This window comes from Amphiprion ocellaris, chromosome 11 (assembly GCF_022539595.1).
Source record: "Amphiprion ocellaris isolate individual 3 ecotype Okinawa chromosome 11, ASM2253959v1, whole genome shotgun sequence".
Taxonomy (NCBI): Eukaryota; Metazoa; Chordata; class Actinopteri; family Pomacentridae; genus Amphiprion; species Amphiprion ocellaris.
The window spans coordinates 23,354,888-23,373,674 of record NC_072776.1 but is presented as its reverse complement, the minus strand read 5'-3'; the positions used below and the strand labels follow the sequence as shown (position 1 = coordinate 23,373,674).

The following is an 18,787-nucleotide window of genomic DNA, read 5'->3' as shown; positions in this document are numbered from 1 at the left end:
AAAACCACATCCTGGTTTCAGGGGTGTGTGGTTGGCCTGTGCCAGCACACATTCACTGAAAAGCAGATATAGACATTCTAACAGATAAGTGGTAGTTCACCTGACCTAGCATGTCTTTGGACTATGAGAGGAAACAGGGACAGCCAGATGAACCCCAAACAGATAGAGAGCATGTAAACTCCACGTATAAAAGTCTCCACTCAGCCTCTGAACCACAATGGCATCCTGCACAGAAACATGTACGAGTGGCAGTCATATATAGCTTTTCTAGTTTACTGCACAGCATATGCAGTAGAACCACAAAGTCTTTTCTAAATGCAACCTGGTACAGTTGGTAAAATGAAAAATCTAAGTTAAACAACACTTTAAACGTAAATCAGAAATCATTTACAGAAAATAATAGATTAAAGTAGTGACAGCTTGACTTTCGCGAGTTATCAATCAGAGCATTTGCAGGAATTCTGATCTAAAATTGCTTCTCTGTGCAACCACAAGAGGTCTCAGTATGACTATTATATAAACCAGGATTACGGGAAGTAACTGGGATGAATCAATGCTGGAAGCAACTTATCTGACAGAGCAGGGTGTGACACAACAGTTTCCTTAATAAAGTCATATGAATGATTTATGATCATATGAATTAAATTGTGCTGCTTTACAAAAAATGGCTTTAAGTGCTGCGTAAGAGGTCTGTGTATGGCGTAAGTCATATGAAGAGCAGGATCCAGGCTGCTCTTCTTCCAGCTATTGCACAACAGATTGGGACATCAGCTTTCAAAAGAGAGCTGAAAAAGGAAATTGCAACATGTGCTGAAGTCTCCACAGAAGAGGAAGTCGGAGTGGGGAAGACCACGTAGGAGCTTAGACCTACATTTTTTAAGATGTTTTTACAGGAATTTCATGTAACCTGAGGAGGCGGGTTGCCTTTACAGAAGGAGAGGAGAATAACAACAGCCTGGTGAGTTCTATGTTTTGAACAGTACTGCTGGAATAATGAATTTTCAGAATCCTTGACATCACTGTTACCGTATGTGACATCCCTATCCACATCTGCACTACACTCAGTTCAAGATCAGTTCTTCAGCACCATGTTAACCAAACAAATGGTTTCAATGGTCTGGTCCTGAGTGGCACTTACGACGCTTCACAATGTGTTTCTCATTCACCGATTCACAGACGAATGTGTAATGTGTGTGATTAGTGGACAACCCACTTTACTGCCTGAGCCACAGCCACCCACTGAACATTTATCATGAAAGCACAAGATTTTCAGGATTGCTAAGACACAAGTAGGGACGTGTATTTCCAAAGATGGAGAAAAAAGGTGAAATTAAAGAACAAATTCAACTACCGTATTTTTTCCCCACATTTACATAAATTAGTTCAAACACTTTACCAAAAATGTGGCCTGCAGAACCCCACAGTTAACCTTTTCTTCTTTCCTAACACTCCTTAACCATGCCATCATGTCACATAACAGAGATGCAGGTGACATGCTCCCATGATGGAAAGATGATGTTGTATGTGGTGGATTTGGGCACCGGTGATGACCCTCTATCAACGTCCTCTTGCTGCTATGATGTCTGTAATGGAGTTTTTCTTCTTTTTCCATTTTATGGCGGGTGGAAACAAGTATTAAAGTGATTGATGTCTGTACTGACAATACTAAGCTAGCTTCTACTTACAGCCACTTGTGGACCCATAGTTGGTAGTGTCTGATGGAGTGTAGTTAAGTGTTAATGAATTACTGTGCAAAATTGTATCTGTTAAACTAATATATTGCGAGAACAAGTATTTGGGGAGTTGACTGGGAATGGAAAAAGGAGCCATTCTCTCTATTACTAGTGAAGTGTACCATCAAAATTACGTTGTCGCTGTTATTTTAGCGTAAATAGTTGCATAATGTTGCTTTCACCAAATGATTTATAATCTAGAAATCTATGCGAAAAGTAGCGAGAGAATCAAAAATGCAGGCTGAATATGGCAAAAAAAATCTCATTTCATAAATATCAGCCCAGTTTAGAACAGCAGCATCCAACTCTAATTTTACAGGGTGTGTATAATACGATTATACGAGTGTTAAAGGCTCCTTGCCATTATTTGCACACCTGCTCGGCATTTTCACACTTCCAATATTGCTTTATTATCTACTTTCTTTGCTCTTGATTTAATCCGTTTGCCATTGCTCACAATCCCTATAAAAATTTCCATCCATCCATCCATCCATCTTCTACCGCTGGTCCGGGTCGGGTCGCGGGGGCAGCAGCTTTAGGAGGGAAGCCCAGACCTCCCTCTCCCCGGCCACATCATCTAGCTCCTCCCAGGGGACCCCAAGGCGTTCCCAGGCCAGCTGGGAGACATAGTCTCTCCAGCGTGTCTTGGGTCTTCCCCGGGGCCTCCTCCCAGTGGGACGTGCCCTAAACACCTCACCGGGGAGGCGTCCGGGGGGCATCCTAATTAGATGCCCGAGCCACCTCATCTGGCTCCTCTCTACGCGGAGGAGCAGCGACTCTACTCTGAGATCCTCCCGGATGGCCGAGCTTCTCACCCTATCTCTAAGGGAGAGCCCAGCCACCCTGCGGAGAAAACTCATTTCAGCTGCTTGTACCCGCGATCTTGTTCTTTCGGTCACTACCCAAAGCTCATGACCATAGGTGAGGGTAGGAACGTTGATCGACCCGTAAATTGAGAGCTTCGCCTTTCGGCTCAGCTCCCTCTTTACCACGACGGACCTGTACAGCGCCCGCATTACTGCGGAGGCCGTAGCAATCCGCCGGTCGATCTCTCGCTCCATCCTTCCCTCACTCGTGAACAAGACCCCGAGGTACTTAAACTCCTCCACTTGGGGCAGGACCTCATCCCTGACCCGGAGAGTGCACTCCACCCTTTTCCGGCTGAGGACCATGGACTCGGATTTGGAGGTGCTGATCCTCATCCCAACCGCTTCACACTCGGCTGCGAACCGATCCAGCGAGAGTTGGAGGTCCTGGCATGATGAAGCCAACAGGACCACATCATCCGCGAAAAGCAGTGACGGAATCCTGAGGTCACCAAACCGGACCCCCTCAACACCCTGGCTGCGCCTAGATATTCTGTCCATAAAAATTATGAACAGAATCGGTGACAAAGGGCAGCCCTGGTGGAGTCCAACTCTCACTGGAAACGAGTTCGACTTATTGCCAGAGATGCGGACCAAGCTCTGGCACCGGTCATACAGGGAACGGACAGCCTGTATTAGGTGGTCCGTTACCCCGTACTCCCGGAGCACTCCCCAGAGGGTTCCCCGAGGGACACGGTCGAAAGCCTTCTCCAGATCCACAAAACACATGTGGACTGGTTGGGCAAACTCCCATGCACCCTCAAGGACCTTGCTAAGGGTGTAGAGCTGGTCCACAGTTCCACGGCCGGGACGAAAACCACATTGCTCCTCCTGAATCCGAGGTTCGACTATCCGGTGGACCCTCCTCTCCAGTACCCCTGAATAGACCTTCCCGGGGAGGCTGAGGAGTGTGATCCCCCTATGGTTGGAACACACCCTCCCGTCCCCCTTTTTGAAAAGAGGGACCACCACCCCAGTCTGCCAATCCAGAGGCACTGCCCCCGATGTCCACGCGATGTTGCAGAGGCGTGTCAACCAGGACAGCCCCACAACATCCAGGGCCTTGAGGAACTCCGGGCGGATCTCATCCACCCCCGGGGCCCTGCCACCGAGGAGCTTTTTAACTACCTCGGCGACTTCGACCCCAGAGATGGGAGAATCTACCCCCGAGACCCCAGGCCCCGCTTCTGAATCAGAAGGCATGTCGGTGGGATTGAGGAGGTCTTCGAAGTACTCCCTCCACCGATTCACAACGTCCCGAGTTGAGGTCAGCAGTGCACCATCCCCACTATACACAGTGTTGACAGTGCACCGCTTTCCCCCCCTGAGACGCCGGATGGTGGACCAGAATCTCTTCGAAGCCGTCCGGAAGTCGATTTCCATGGCCTCGCCAAACTCCTCCCATACCCGAGTTTTTGCCTCGGCGACAGCCGCAGCTGCAGCCCGCTTGGCCAGCCGATACCTGTCAGCTGCCTCCGGAGTCCCACAGGCCAAAAAGGCCCGGTAGGACTCCTTCTTCAGCTTGACGGCATCCCTTACCGCCGGTGTCCACCAACGGGTTCGGGGATTGCCGCCGCGACAGGCACCGACCACCTTACGGCCACAGCAACGATCGGCCGCCTCAGCAATGGAGGCACGGAACATGGTCCACTCGGACTCAATGTCCCCCACCTCCCTCGGGACATGGTTGAAGTTTGACCGGAGGTGGGAGTTGAAACTCCTTCTGACAGGGGACTCCGCCAGACTTTCCCAGCACACCCTCACGATCCGTTTGGGTCTGCCAGGTCTGACTGGCATCCTCCCCCACCATCGGAGACAACTCACCACCAGGTGGTGATCGATGGACAGCTCCGCCCCTCTCTTCACCCGAGTGTCCAGGACATGCGGCCGCAAGTCCAACGATACGACAAAAAAGTCGATCATCGAACTGCGGCCTAGGGTGTCCTGGTGCCAAGTGCACATATGGACACCCTTATGCCTGAACATGGTGTTCGTTATGGACAATCTGTGACGAGCACAGAAGTCCAATAACAGAACACCGCTCGGGTTCAGATCGGGGGGGCCGTTCCTCCCAATCACGCCTCTCCAGGTCTCACTGTCATTGCCAACGTGAGCGTTGAAGTCCCCCAGCAGAACTATGGAATCCCCAGAAGGGGCGCTCTCCAGCACCCCCTCCAAGGATTCCAGAAAGGGCGGATACTCCGAACTGCTGTTCGGCCCGTAGGCGCAAACAACAGTAAGGAACCGTCTCCCCACCCGAAGGCGAAGGGAGGCCACCCTCTCGTCCACCGGGGTAAACTTCAACACACAGTCACCGAGCCGAGGCGCAATGAGTATTGACACCCCTGCTCGGCGCCTCTCACCATTGGCAACTCCAGAGTGGAAGAGAGTCCAACCCCTCTCGAGAGGGCTGGTTCCAGAGCCCCTGCTGTGTGTCGAGGTGAGGCCGACTATATCAAGTCGGAACTTCTCAGCCTCGCACACCAGCTCAGGCTCCTTCCCCGCCAGAGAGGTGACGTTCCACATCCCTAGAGCCAGCTTGTGTAGCCGGGGGTCGGTACGCCAGGCTCCCCGCCCCTGGCCGCCACCCAACACACATGGCACCGGACCCCTATGGCCCCTCCTGCGGGTGGTGGGCCTGCTGGAGGGGGGTCCCACGTCTCTTCTTTGGGCTGTGCCCGGCCGGGCCCCGTGGGAAGAAGCCCGGCCACCAGACGCTCTCCATCGAGCCCCACCCCCGGGCCTGGCTCCAGCGGGGGACCCCGGTGACCCGCATCCGGGCAAGGGACTCGTGGTTCCAAAGTTATTAGTCTTCATTGGGGTCTTCTGGGCTGCTGTTTGTCTGGTCCTTCACCCAGGACCTGTTTGTCATGGGTGACCCTACCAGGGGCATAAAGCCCCGGACAACATAGCTCCTGGGATCATTGGGACACGCAAACCCCTCCACCACGATAAGGTCGCAGCCCAGGGAGAGGCCTATAAAAAAAAAAAAAAATTTACAAATGAAAAAAAAAAAAGAAAAATCTAAATCAAAATTGGAAGAAATCGCTTAATAACATTTCCAAAACGTGAATAAGAGATATAGAATACTGGTTTGGAATAAGGGTTTGGATAAATTAGATCTAAAACGTGAAAGAATAGTGAAACAACTGTAAGCCTACTTTTGTCCCACCATGTGTTTATATGGTGTCAAATTGAATCAACAGCACTCAACTCCCATTACAAACTGAAACACCTGCATTAAAATACTCACCTTTAAACAGTAGCATCAGTATCAGCCATCAAATGCACATACAGATTTAATCATCTGGCAACCATCAACTGTCTATATAGTAAAAAAAAAAAAAAAAAAAAACCCTGTGGTTGCAACGTTTTCCCTCCAAGACAGTAAAGAGAACACAGAATTTGCTGGGGCATCAGGATGTGGCTAACTGCCAAATTGTGGCTGTAAGTAGTTCACGTTTTCTGCAGAGCATGCTGTTTGAAAAATGTGACATTTGCTCAGGGACTGTGAATGCTGGAGAATGACTCATAACTGAACGAGTGCCATTGTCTCCTGGGGATTCCTCTATCCAGTGGGGAAGCCCAGGTGCAGTTTCACACATCTGCAAAACTGCACCTTGCTTTAACGTTGGATTTTAATAATCAAAACTTATTCCTGGCAGTTGTGATGCTTTCAGCTCTTAAAATGAATGAAACTGTAATGATTTGGATTAGGTAATAAGCTGATTCACAGATCTTGAAGACAAGGATTGTAAAGTCTTTATGCTTAAAAAAGAAATGCCCCATTTTCATATAGCAATATAATAGCTGTTAATAATATTTGTAGTTTATAACCTCAGAAGAACACATTCTTGCAGTGGTCACAATTTTTCCAATCATATTCTATGAAAATGAAATGTGTATATCTTATGAAAGAAATAGTCAAAAGACATGTATTGTAGGTAAATTGGTGGTTCTCAATTATGTATGTGTAAAAGTGAGCATGCATGGTTGTTTGTCTCTGGTCTTCTACATAATAAATCACTTAAACTGAATGGATGGATGTAAATGAAAATGCAGGCGCTACTGCTTGGTCATTTGTTTTGTCACAAGTGTTTTGCTTTAAATGCAGTCATTTTCTGAAAGGTTAATACACAATATTGTCTTTAGGATTTAGGTAAATGTTTATTTTGGAGATCACTGTCAGATTTGGTCAATAGAAGTCATTCTTAGTGAAGGTTGCGGTCAATTTTTTGAGTAATTGAAGTTATTTTTAGTGCAGATTACGGTCAGTTATTTGGTTCAGGATAGGAGGAGGTTTTGCTGACAGTTTAACAGCGTGGCGAAATTCAGAGGAAGATGAACAGAGAGCTGAGTGGTGCAATCCAAACACTCTCTTCCTCCTCTTTGTGTGTGTTGTTTGTGCTTTCGTCCCGTGGAGGTGGGACAGAGCGGTTGAGTCACCGGCTGAGCTGCATGGTTGAGACTCCAGTCTACATGCAAGGGTCAGAGGTGAGGTTTCCTCTGTTAGCGCTGCCGTGTGCTGCAAACTATCTCGTTCTTCCTCCGTCTGTTTCTCTGAGGTGAGTCAATAAATTCTACCCACAGTTTTTCCTATCTGTCTGAATTTCGGATTTTGTAATACTATCTCTGAAGGTATGTATCATCTTTTTGGGAATATGAGATCAATTCATTCTTCAGGAAAACTTTGTTCAGAGTAGAATGTTTACTCTTAGAGATGTGTGTTGTAATGCGAACCACAGAGACCTACTTTCATTTAGACTACATTAGAGGTACCTAATGTAGCCAACAACTCATTTTTAAACTATGTATTGTGAGCACTGATGCTATTTTACTCATTTTAAATAAACTGTTGTAGAAAATCAGTGGTGTGGCACTGAAACGGTTTTTGAAAAACAAAAACTGACTGTCACTATATAAAATCAAAAATCTCCATTAAAGGACTGGTGACTTTTGGTATATGGTTGTTCAGTGCTGGTCTGGAGAACCATGGGGTTTTTCCTCTGTGCTTGTGCTTTAATACTGATGTTTTCTCTGCCATCGTGTGATGGTTTGTACTTTCTCACATTCTGTACATTTAGGCAGAGCACCTGGCTATTATTAGACTGACCATTTTCTGTTTGCTGCTAACTTAACCGTTCGGTTTTGGACTTGTCTTTGTGCCATTGCTGTTTGTCGAAGGTCAGACAACCTGATTCATTGTGTTTCTTCAGGCGCTTTCACAGTTTTATGTCATTGCTGGTACTTTACACTACCTCTGGAGATGGAAACGCAGCCCACACTAAAACATGCATTAATGCATGCTGTTGCAACCACTAGATGCCAGATCTGATCAGTTTAGTAGCTTTACACAAAACAAACAGAGCTACAGTGTAAAAAGCAGACATGTCTAACCCAGCCAGGAGTCTCACACAGCATCTAACCACAAAACCAAAAAGAGCAAACATGTTTATTACGAAGACCTACATCTTATTTCACTTCACACTAAAAACAACATTGTCCGTAGGGTGAAACATCACATTCAGTCTTGCCAGTCGTATTCTTGTGCTCTGGGTAACTCCCATTGTTTTCCCTATTTAGTGCTAAATGAGTCATGTATTTTAATGACCTCCCACAGACTGAATGTCTTTAACTTAAAACCATCAGTCACAGCTCAAGGTCTGCACTGAGCACACTGACTATTTTGGAAGACGATTCCCCCACATTATCTATAGTTTCTTCTCTTAAGGGTAGAAAAGTGTAATTTCTATTGGAATATTCCCACACTGTCCCCATTCTGGCCAACAAAGCAATATTTACAGCTGCTTTTCGATGGCTTCTGATAGTCTGATGTTTAATTTTATAGATATTTTCTCAGACATTTTTAAAGATAAACTGCTATAGTGGCAGAATGAAAGAGTGGTTTCCTTTAAGGGTCAGCTTGTTTCCTGTAGGAAGAGAAAATACGCTTAATCTGATGTTTAACAGACTAGGGGCACTATTTTCCTGAAACAGGGTGCAAACACAAACAAAATCTGGGAGCACAAACAGGCCAGCATTTGTGACCTGCAATGTTTTTGCAACTGTGGTGAACAAGTTCTTAATAGGTGGACTAAAAATTCAGCAGGTAGAACAGGCACAAGCATCACTGATAAACGTACACACGTGCTAATCTCATTGCTTTTAATGGCAGAAACGAGAGAGAGAGTGTCTCAGAGTAAGGGATAAAAACGACTCCTCCAGAAGCACCTAAACATTTAAAATATCCAAAGTATTTATATACACTGCAACAAATATGCTGTAAATGGTAAAGAGAACAGGAAGCTGATTGGTGCTACAGCTGCACTGATTATAGTTCATAACAGTCAATATGAGCAACAGGAATGTCACGAGAAACAATACCTCAGTACCAAGTCCATGACAAAATTATGAAAACATGACAGCAACAAGTGCAGAAGCAGCAACAGGTCTGTTGCAACTAGTTTAAAAAATGACCACAAGAGTCACGTATGCAGATAAATTGAGTCGGAACTGCATGATCATAGACACGTTAAAGACAACCACTATTCACACATTGTGCACAGCACATTTTGAACAAAAGGAGGAAATACCTCCAACTTATCGAAGCATCTCAAAGGCAAGCATCCTGATTTGTGCAAAGAAATCAGCTAAGCACTACCACTATTGTTTGTAAACTGCGACAGGTGACATCTGTTGTGGCAATGTTCCATTTACAATGTTCACTTGGCTAATGCAGTCTTGTTTAAGGTGATGTAAAGAAAGGTCATAAAGTGAGCTCTGCATTGTTCCTAATGTTAGTAAATCTGTATAGATCCTCAGTCATCCACGTCGTGATAATCTTAAGTGTTTCAGCAGAAGGCAACTGGTTGTTGAGGATGTTTTAGATCTCATCTAAGAGGTTCCTTCATCACTAACTTGAATAGTCGGAAATCCTTGGTATTAACTTTCACCCACAAATCACATTTCTCATGGTTGATTAACCAAACTTAGAGGGATTTTGACAAAGACAATGCCCCAGTGCACATCTGGCCCAGCAACATTCTTAGACAATAACTGCTTCACCCTAGACACAACACCTAGACACAAGCTGGGCAATGTTGTATTTCCAGTCCAACGCAGCAGACCTAGCTATATAGGAACGACTAAACAACAACTCCACAAGCACATTGCCGAACACAGGAGGGCAGTTCCTCAGGACAAGACTCAGAAATCCACCTGCATCCTGAGGGACATATAAATGGGTTGAGAGAGAATCTGAAGATGCTATTTATGTTAAACTATAACAGTCATCTTTAAACAGAGGAGGGAGTCCACAACACCACTTATCAGGTGCTGACAACACAGTTTCACAACCATTTATAATTCAAGGTATTTGATTCTGTTAACGGACCATTAACAATGTGATTAGAGGGTGAAAATAAATTCCTACCCACCATTCAAGTTAGATCTGAGCCAGTCTGTTAAATAAGAGGTGAAATATCTTCAAGAATCAACCTGGTTGCCTTCTACTTCATTCACTTAAAATCCTAATAGCAGTAATATAATGGTTTGTTTGTGTGTGCATCCACATGTACATATAATTCTTGTATGACTCTTTGTAATCATTTAGCAAACTCTGGAAGCAGCATCATACTCGTAGCATTCAGTCTGTAAGACGTCCTAAACCCTTTATTTATTCATTATTTTTTGGTTGGTGTCTGTGAGACCCCTTTTTCTCTTGCCTTTTTAAAAAAATGTTGGTTAATTTATCATCTCAGAACTTTCTGTACATTTCAAAACATGAGTCTGTTACAGCAACGGTCTGGGATAGTGGTTTTAAGTTTTTTTTCCTCCTCCTGGGACAAGTCAAAGGATTCTATTTCTACGGGGGGTTTTGGCCATTTTGGAGAAACAAAAACAAAATGGAATTTTTTGTTTTGTTTTAAGGTCTGCTTTTCATAATATAACTCCACAAATGCATTTTACACTTAAAAAAAAAAAAAAAAAAAAACAAGGTGGGGACAAGAAGGCAGGGAGAAATATGGGTCTGACAGAAAATGACAAATAAAGGAATTAAAGAAGGGTTAAGAACATCTTAGAGTCTGTATACTGTAAAGATTATGTTAATTCAGGGCTTTGCTTGATGATTGCAATGAGTCACACAAGAATAAACCTCTTCATAGCTTGCTGTGTGACCAATGTTGTAACAATATACATCCATTTCACAGCAAATGTTGCTGTATTCTGCCTTTAGATACTACATCAAAACAACTGCAGCTGGATGTTTACTTCACATGCCCACACAAACAAACCGTTACATTACAACTCATGATGTTAGCTGACTCTTCATGAAGAATGACACATTCTTTGTACAGTAGTTTTTGTTCAAGAAAGCATTTTGGTATTGAGAATTGTACTTTTATGGCTGGAAATGATTATTAAATTTCTAGTATTGTGCTATTAATAATATGTATCTAAGCAATAATTTGAATCTCTTGCTTTTGCATATTTTACTAAACCCATAAATTTGATGTGACATATGAATGAACCATCCATATAGATCAACGGAAACATGTAATTTATTCATAGAAAGCTCTTTTTTTGCAATTAATGAGCTATATCCACAGAGAAAAATGAAGCGTAAGTGATTCTGGCTCATGTGACTCCTACGCTTTCATACGGGGTGTGTCAGTTATCTGGGCATGTAGTCGCTTGTTGTGGAGGTATGCACTAGGGCATGCACTGTGGATCTGGGTTTCAATTCTCCATCATCATCTGGGATCACATCCTCTTCCCCTCTCAAAAAACAAGTTCTGTTGCTTTGCTTAGCATTTTTCCATCACTCTAGGAAATCTAGACTTCAATAGCTGACATTTGCCCTGTTTCCCAAAAGCATCCTATGGTGAATATAATTTTTGTCCCATTCTAAGTCTATGAGATCTTCTAGGTGATAAAATCAACACCAGATTTTGGATACGGGGCTCAGGATGTTTTGAATGCTGTAGCTCTATCTGGATGAGTTCGACAATAAACTCTTCAACATTCACATTTGCCTTGTTAGTAAATGAAAAGAAAATTTGGTTAGTAATTTATCTACATTCAAGACACAGTGGCTCAGATGAAACCTAGTGTTGTGTTGAAGTGGGTTTAACATTTTCCTTCCAGGAATTTAGAGTTCTACTTGCATATTTGTTAGCTGTTCTGTGTCAACTGTTTGTACGGACAGCAGCTGAAAGAACATTTTGCTGCTGCCGCCTTACATTTGTCTTGTTGGTGAATCATGACTGAAGTGTGCTTGTTTTAGATGACTCATACTAGTTATGCAGCTCAGTGGGCTGATTTCAACCACTGTTCATACCAAATCACTGCTAACTTCCACTGTGTTTGTTTCCAACTTATGCTTGATCCTTACTTTTGAGGGTTTTGCTGATTATATAGTGCTGTTGTGCGTCATATTTGTACTGCTTATGTTAAAATTAGGTTGTTACATTACGTGAAATTAATTTTATATACAGTGACAGTAAAACATTCTACATTTATAAATATTATTTCTAAGTTTGTCAACAAAACGTTGAGTTGACAGTAAAATTTCTGACTGTTTATCAAGACTATCTGCTGTCTAGATGTTCTTGTTTTAAGGGCCTTGGACTTCAGATGGACTTGAGTCTGTGTTGCAAATGCAAACAGATGGACAAAGTCCGCATGGCTGGACTGATCTGTAGGCCAACACACCCAACTACCAGTAAATCGTATACAAACAGACATAAATGCACTTTCAGTCAGTTTGTTGTAGTGAAATCAAACATTGCACAAACTTCTCAGCAAGTGAGACCCATTTCCCAACAGTTTCTGCCTTATAAGCATTTTCTACAACACCATCTTAGGTCTTGGTTTACAAACATACAGTATCACTTTGTTAAACAAATCAGTGGACATTTTACATACAGAAAAATCTTGGAGATAATTAGAAGAATTTTATTGCCTTGGCAATAAAACGAGATATGTTCTGGCAAAAGATAGTTTATCAATAGCAATAAGGAAATTGTTAGATAGAATGTTTGTGCATCTCCAAGTTTCAGTTTCTTTCTTATTTACTGTGTATAAAGGTGAAGGATTCCTTTATCCTTATTAATTTTTATTTATGTGTAAATCACTTTATTTGTAAGCTATCCATTGTTGTGTTAACATTAAAATTGTTACTGGTGTACTTTGATAAATAGGCTGAAATCAAATTAGCCATTTTTTCTCCTGGTCTTTAAAAAAAAGATGAATAATTATTGATCAGCAGAATTTTTTTTTATCACAATAACATTTTTCAGCTATATTATCCAGCCCTATTAGAAATTTGCTGACAGTTACTGCTTTAACAACATGAATAATAATTTTAAAAAAGTTCTATGACTGTTTCACTCAGGAGGACGAACACAGTCATAACGATATTTCCATCAGTGTTTAATTCCTTCCAACACCTCCTGCCACCAGAAACTGGCAGATTTAGCTTTGTTTGCTCTGGATTAAAAGTGTTCTCCTCTTGTTTTGTGCCTTAATAGCAATTTCTTCGAAATCTGATGCAGTAGGTCATGATTGCAATGTAACAATCCAAAAGCCAGACCCCCTAAAATCAGACCAACCATAACACGCTCAGAGAGCTTGTCCCGTTTCCAAGGTTATTTTAACAACAGCATCCTGCAATCCACTGTGGGCAGGTCAGATTTTAATGGAGTTTTAGGTGATCATTTATGATCTTGTAAATAGTAGAAATGTGAAATGACTACAGCAAATTTACCAGAAGTCTACATGTAAAAGGGAAATTTAGAATCTACTACAGAATGTAAATACTGACAGATTGACATCAATCTCATTGTTTGTTTTTGGAGTTAAGCTATCTGCATGTCTTTGTTGAGACCAGATTTTACTCAGCAAAGATTCTCAGACAACACTGTAACCCACTTTCTAGTTCATCGGATAGTCTTCAGATCTAAAGGGAGTGAGCAATTGAAATAAAAGGTTGTTTAAAGTTGTTATAGAGTTTTTCCTCATTTTCTACTCTCATTTCTACTTTTTCTTTAACCACCATCTTTAATGTTACTCAACAGTGAAACATAAGATTCTCCTGAATAAGTTATAATACTACAGGTTTACATTGTGGCCAAAAGATGATTATTTCAGCTTAATTCTAATAAATCATGTCTTGTCCCGCAGTTTGTCACGGTGGAGAGCTATAAACATTACACTACCTCAGTTTTGGTAGAAAGAATAACCCATTTCAAAATGACTCATGGCTGAATCTGCAATCATGATACAGCATCACAGTTATAGAATTATTTCAAAGCTCAACCAGAATCTAAAAGTGAATTGATTTAAGCTACGGTCTGTATCATCTCAACATTGTAATCTTTAGCTTGCAGCCACTGTTAGTGGTGTATCTGCTCGTCTTCTATACCGAGAATTCACTGTTTTATGTCCATCCAAGTGAAGCTCTGAACTATATGGTAAAGGAGAGGCCCAAACTGGCCCACTTGGCAATCCCATTTACAATTTTCTGAGTATATGTATGTGTGACAGAGATGTGGCTATAAAAAGGTGCTACATCGACACTCCATTCTTGGCAAGGTCAACCGTTTTATCTCTTTCCTTGTAAGAGTTTCCTGTCAGGAATAAATTTTTCCATTATCTGCTGCCTGCAGTTAAGTGGGTTACCAGTAATGTATGAGGTTATGATAAGCGAAATATTACAGATGATAAGCTGCTTGTAGTGCATGTGGTATGCAGTGATTTCACAAAGGGTGGACATTTGGCACTAATATTTGGAAAGAAAAGCCAAAAAAAAGCATGTTATTTGTCACCAAACCCTTCGTTAACTAAAGGAAAAAATACCAACACAGTCAGAGTCACAGTTCAGCTCTTTACACAGCAAACCATCAACAGCTCTGGGTTTTGGTTTGCAAGATCAAGCATTTGCCAAACAATTTACATCTCCAGATGACTCAGTCAGTTCCGTCCACCTCAGCCTCCCATGTGCTTCTCCCACATCTCTGTTCGTACCATGACCTGCTGAACCGGCCCAGCTCTTCCCACGCTCCTCCCTGCCTGAACTTGTCCCAGAAGAAAAACTATGCTGACAAAGTGAATCACTGCCTCAGGATCCCTTGACAAAATGAAGACAGAGGTTGAAATATGTGCGAACTAAAATTAAAATTGCTCTTTTTTTCCCAGGGGGGCAAATTCACAACATACATTTTTTGTTATTTTGAGATTATCTACAATATTGCCTAGTTTTCTATGGATTATCCCTCTCTATATTTCTAGGACCATACATCAAGCAAGGCAAAAACCAAACAAAACAAAAAAAAAATTTGGTGTTCTTCCTTCTTTGTTTTTCTTTGTTAACTTTCATTGAAACTAGGAGAAAGTGAAAAAACTGTTAGATAACTGCAGTCTTATATGACATCTATTGCTGCTTTTGCACCTTAAGTTATATGTGGTTGTGGATCTTCCTTTGACCTTTCAAAATGATTTTCCCTCTCAAAAAGATTTTCCCACACTCAACATGTGCTTAAATTCCCCTCTTAAAGAGCTTGTGGTCAGGACAAAAAAAAGACACTTCAACTGAAAGGCATCAGTCTGCTTAGACTCAACTATGTGGTTTACTGTGTGAGCATAGTCCAACCACAGTATCTTCTGATATGTGTGAGCATATCTGCAGAACTATTCACAAACTGGTCTTCTAGTCAATCTATACATGTATATATTTTTGGAAATCATCTAACAACAATGATAAAATGTTTTAAAAAGACACGAAAACTGAGTTGTGCTGTGTTTGTATGCTACTACATCCGACTCCAGTTGATTTAGTTTAATTAATCTTCTGAACACCAATCACTTTTGAGGCATTTTTTTTTTTTGCTCCTGACCCATTTTTTCTCACTGTGGATTCATTTTTCACCGCAACAAAAAGTCCGGCTTCTCTATGGAAAGCAGCACAACTATGGCTAAAAGGAGTGAGAGTCTGCCAATGTCTTTTGTGCAGTATTACGAAATTATAGCACCATAAATCATATAAAAAACAAAATAATATTTCTTTCATGGAAATATTACAGAAACAAAAAATAACAGGCATCCATTTGCAACATTTTTCCAAGGACCCACATCTGCTAACAACACAGGGGAAAAATTAGTCTCTACACCATAGACTGTATACAGTCTATGCTCTACACATCATAGATATTTTACTACTTCCATTTTTAAGTAGTTTCCACATTTGTCGTATTTGCTCTGTGCAAACAGAGTCTGGTGTTCATCCAAACAGAGTCTCTAATGGCTTGCCAGGTTACGACAAGGAATGCAGATTTTTTCTCATTTTTACAGAAATTGGTTATTTGTGGTACATTTTTACATCAGACATGTAAAATAAGGTGACTGGGGTGAAATATCACAATTTTCAGTTTAGATTTGATCGCATTTCCTGACAATGAAGGACCATCGGAAAATTTGAAATCTGATGATTCATTCTTTTCTTTTAACAGTTTCTAGTGTAATTTTGCCAGTTTTTTTTTTTTAGACAGCATGCCGTTCAAATCTGCCAGGGGGTTACAGGTTCAAAAAGGTTAAAATGTAAGTGTGTGACATGATTATGCCATAGTAATAGCTTCCAGAATATTCTTACAAATAACACCTTTTTTGTACCTCTAGTTAGCCATGTATTATAATACTGGGATATTTCTTTGTGCGCTCTTTGTGACACAAGGCAACATTACTATACTCATTAGGAGCATAAGTATACATAACCTACTGTCAGTCACTGGAATGTACAATTTTTTCCAAATCAAATAAACTGAACTACAGATTTGACAGCGCACTGTGATTCCAGCTAGCACTAACAGATTTGAGTCACAACACAAAATTGATGCACGTGAAAGTTGTGAAACCACAGGACTTGTTGCAGTATACTCTCACGGGAGCCCTGCTAAACCACCTCCTTCTACAGAAGTTAGTTTCCATGTCAGTCTCTTCAGCAGCGACTTGTCTGGTAGCGAGAAGGAGAGGTGTGGGTACTGTGGTTTAGCTCATTTTCCACCATTTACTGTTATCTTCCCACAGCAGTTCCACATTTGGTTGGAACATTTTTCTCGTAAAAGCTTCTGTTCGTTTGGCTACTTTGTTGACGGCACATAAAAACACAAAAATTTTGTTTATGAGCCAAAATTCTTACCTTCAATCAAAAGTTTCCAGTGGACTGTGTGAAAATGTGTGATTTTACTGCTTCTCATCTTTTTCCTGGCAGCTTTCCAGTTTTACTGCTTCCTGCATGCTCTAGAATTAAAACCACTTTTGAAAAAATTGGAAAGATACATATATTGCATATTCTGACTGTCCAATACTACTTTCCCAACTTTCATCTTTGCAGGTGTGATATTTTTTTTTGTTATTTAATCAAGATTTATGGGTTTGAAAATTTAAAAATACAGAACATGAGCTGTTTGCATTAATAGATCCACCACTGGACCGTTACAAAATTGTAATATAAAGTCCTAAAACCCATTAAAGGTAGTTGAGTATCCTTAAAAATCCAGACTGTAGTATGTGAAATTAGAAGCAGTAGGCAAATACTGCTGCTGAAATGACAGTGAAGGTCACCAATGATGATGCAGCTACAGGCATTCATAATTCTGAATGCATGTGGTAAAAGCTGTCGTTAGATAAAATCAGTCACTATCTGCTTAACGTGGTCTGTCACTGAGTTCAAACACAATGCGACAGCTCCTGTTGTTATACCCAATTCGACGAAGTAGGTTGAACGTTGAATGATTAACTTAGACACTGTAGTCATAACTCTGATATTTTTGTCTGTCTTTAAACCGGACCAATTTAATTTTTTTTCAGAACATGCATATACTTCATTGTTTTTATCTTTAAAACAGCACTAAGTTTTCAAAGATTTGGGTGCCCTTTGTGGCTTCTAATAACAATATTAGGGAGCAGAGTGAAGATTTATGCAAATAAAGCATTTGTCTAGGAAAGACAGCCATGCATGCATGGAGACACACAGACAACCAAAGACTTATACATTTATTAGTAAGGTGCATTTTGATGCCCCATACCACTGCCCAACTTGTGAGACAAACTGGTTTCTTTCAGCCATTGGTTAGAAAAAATGCACAGTTTTACAGATGTGGGTTGCTTAGTGTTTTGTCGTATATCGTCTGTCAATCATGAGAATTCCTGTTTCATGCTCCGTTCACCACCCAACTGGAAACTGTTAGAGGACCACGTCATTGTTTATTTGTTTAGTTTTAAGCTGTATGCCCAGTCTGCTTTGTCTATTTCTTGCCCCATTTGATCTGTATTTTTTCTTCTCACGTGCAACATTATATCGCTGTTAATACTAGGAGGTACAATTAAGGTCTTCAAATGCTGCATACTGTCAATAAGAGCAACCTATAAAAGCTGGCAGTGCAACTTAAGGGTAAAAAATTGCACAAAGTAACACTTCCTTTTTCTCTCTTTGTCAACTTTGAGGACACAGATGCATCCTATCTTTAAAAGCTTCACTGGAATTGTTAAATTTAAAACAGAGAATGTGGGCTTGGCATTAATACAGTATTTCAGGTTACACAGACACTTAAGTTATCAGGATTAACGAGCGTCCAAAACTGCCAATATGGACAACTTACAAATGCCTGTTAAACATATTTTCCTCAACGGAAAACAAGATGGCGGAGCGCCAGGATGCAGCGGCTTTGCTCTCCCCGAAGTGGATGTTTCATCGAGGGGTACTTTGATGAGAGAGACCACGTCTGGCAGGGCATCCAACATCACCTCCAACAGGGGGCATCCTTCTCCCAGCATCAGCAGTGCCTCGCAGGCTGAGGAACTCAATCTCTTCTTCACCCACTTTGAGACCGCTGATGCAGAGGCCGGACCAACACCCTCACTACCATCCGCTGATTACCAGCCGCTTACTGTGAGCACAGAGGATGTCAAGAGAGTGTTCCGTGGTGTGAACCCCAGGAAGGCAGTTGGACCCGACGGCATACCAGGGAGAGTCTTAAGAGACTGTGCAGACCAGCTGGCTGAGGTATTCTGCAGCATCTTCAATCTCTTTCTGTCGTCATGTACTGTCCCCAAACACTTTAAATTTGCCACCATTATTCCCATACCCAAAAAATTACCCATCACCAACGGGATGGGGTCCTATCACTCCCT

General features: G+C 41.9%; 1 protein-coding gene across 3 annotated transcripts in view; it reads left to right on the top strand.

Moving 5' to 3' along the window:
• The first annotated feature begins 650 nt into the window (after window positions 1–650).
• Window positions 651–18,787, top strand: part of LOC111564385 (interleukin-1 receptor-like 2) — a 32,849-nt gene continuing 14,712 nt past the window's right edge. For 2 of the 3 annotated variants that reach the window (XM_055015416.1, XM_023263926.3), the window contains exon 1: window positions 651–958. The gene's annotated coding sequence lies outside the window, so the exon portion shown is untranslated. Of the gene's footprint in view, window positions 959–7,006; window positions 7,165–18,787 lie in introns of those variants that run through there. The other variant, XM_023263944.3, reaches the window with a different exon arrangement.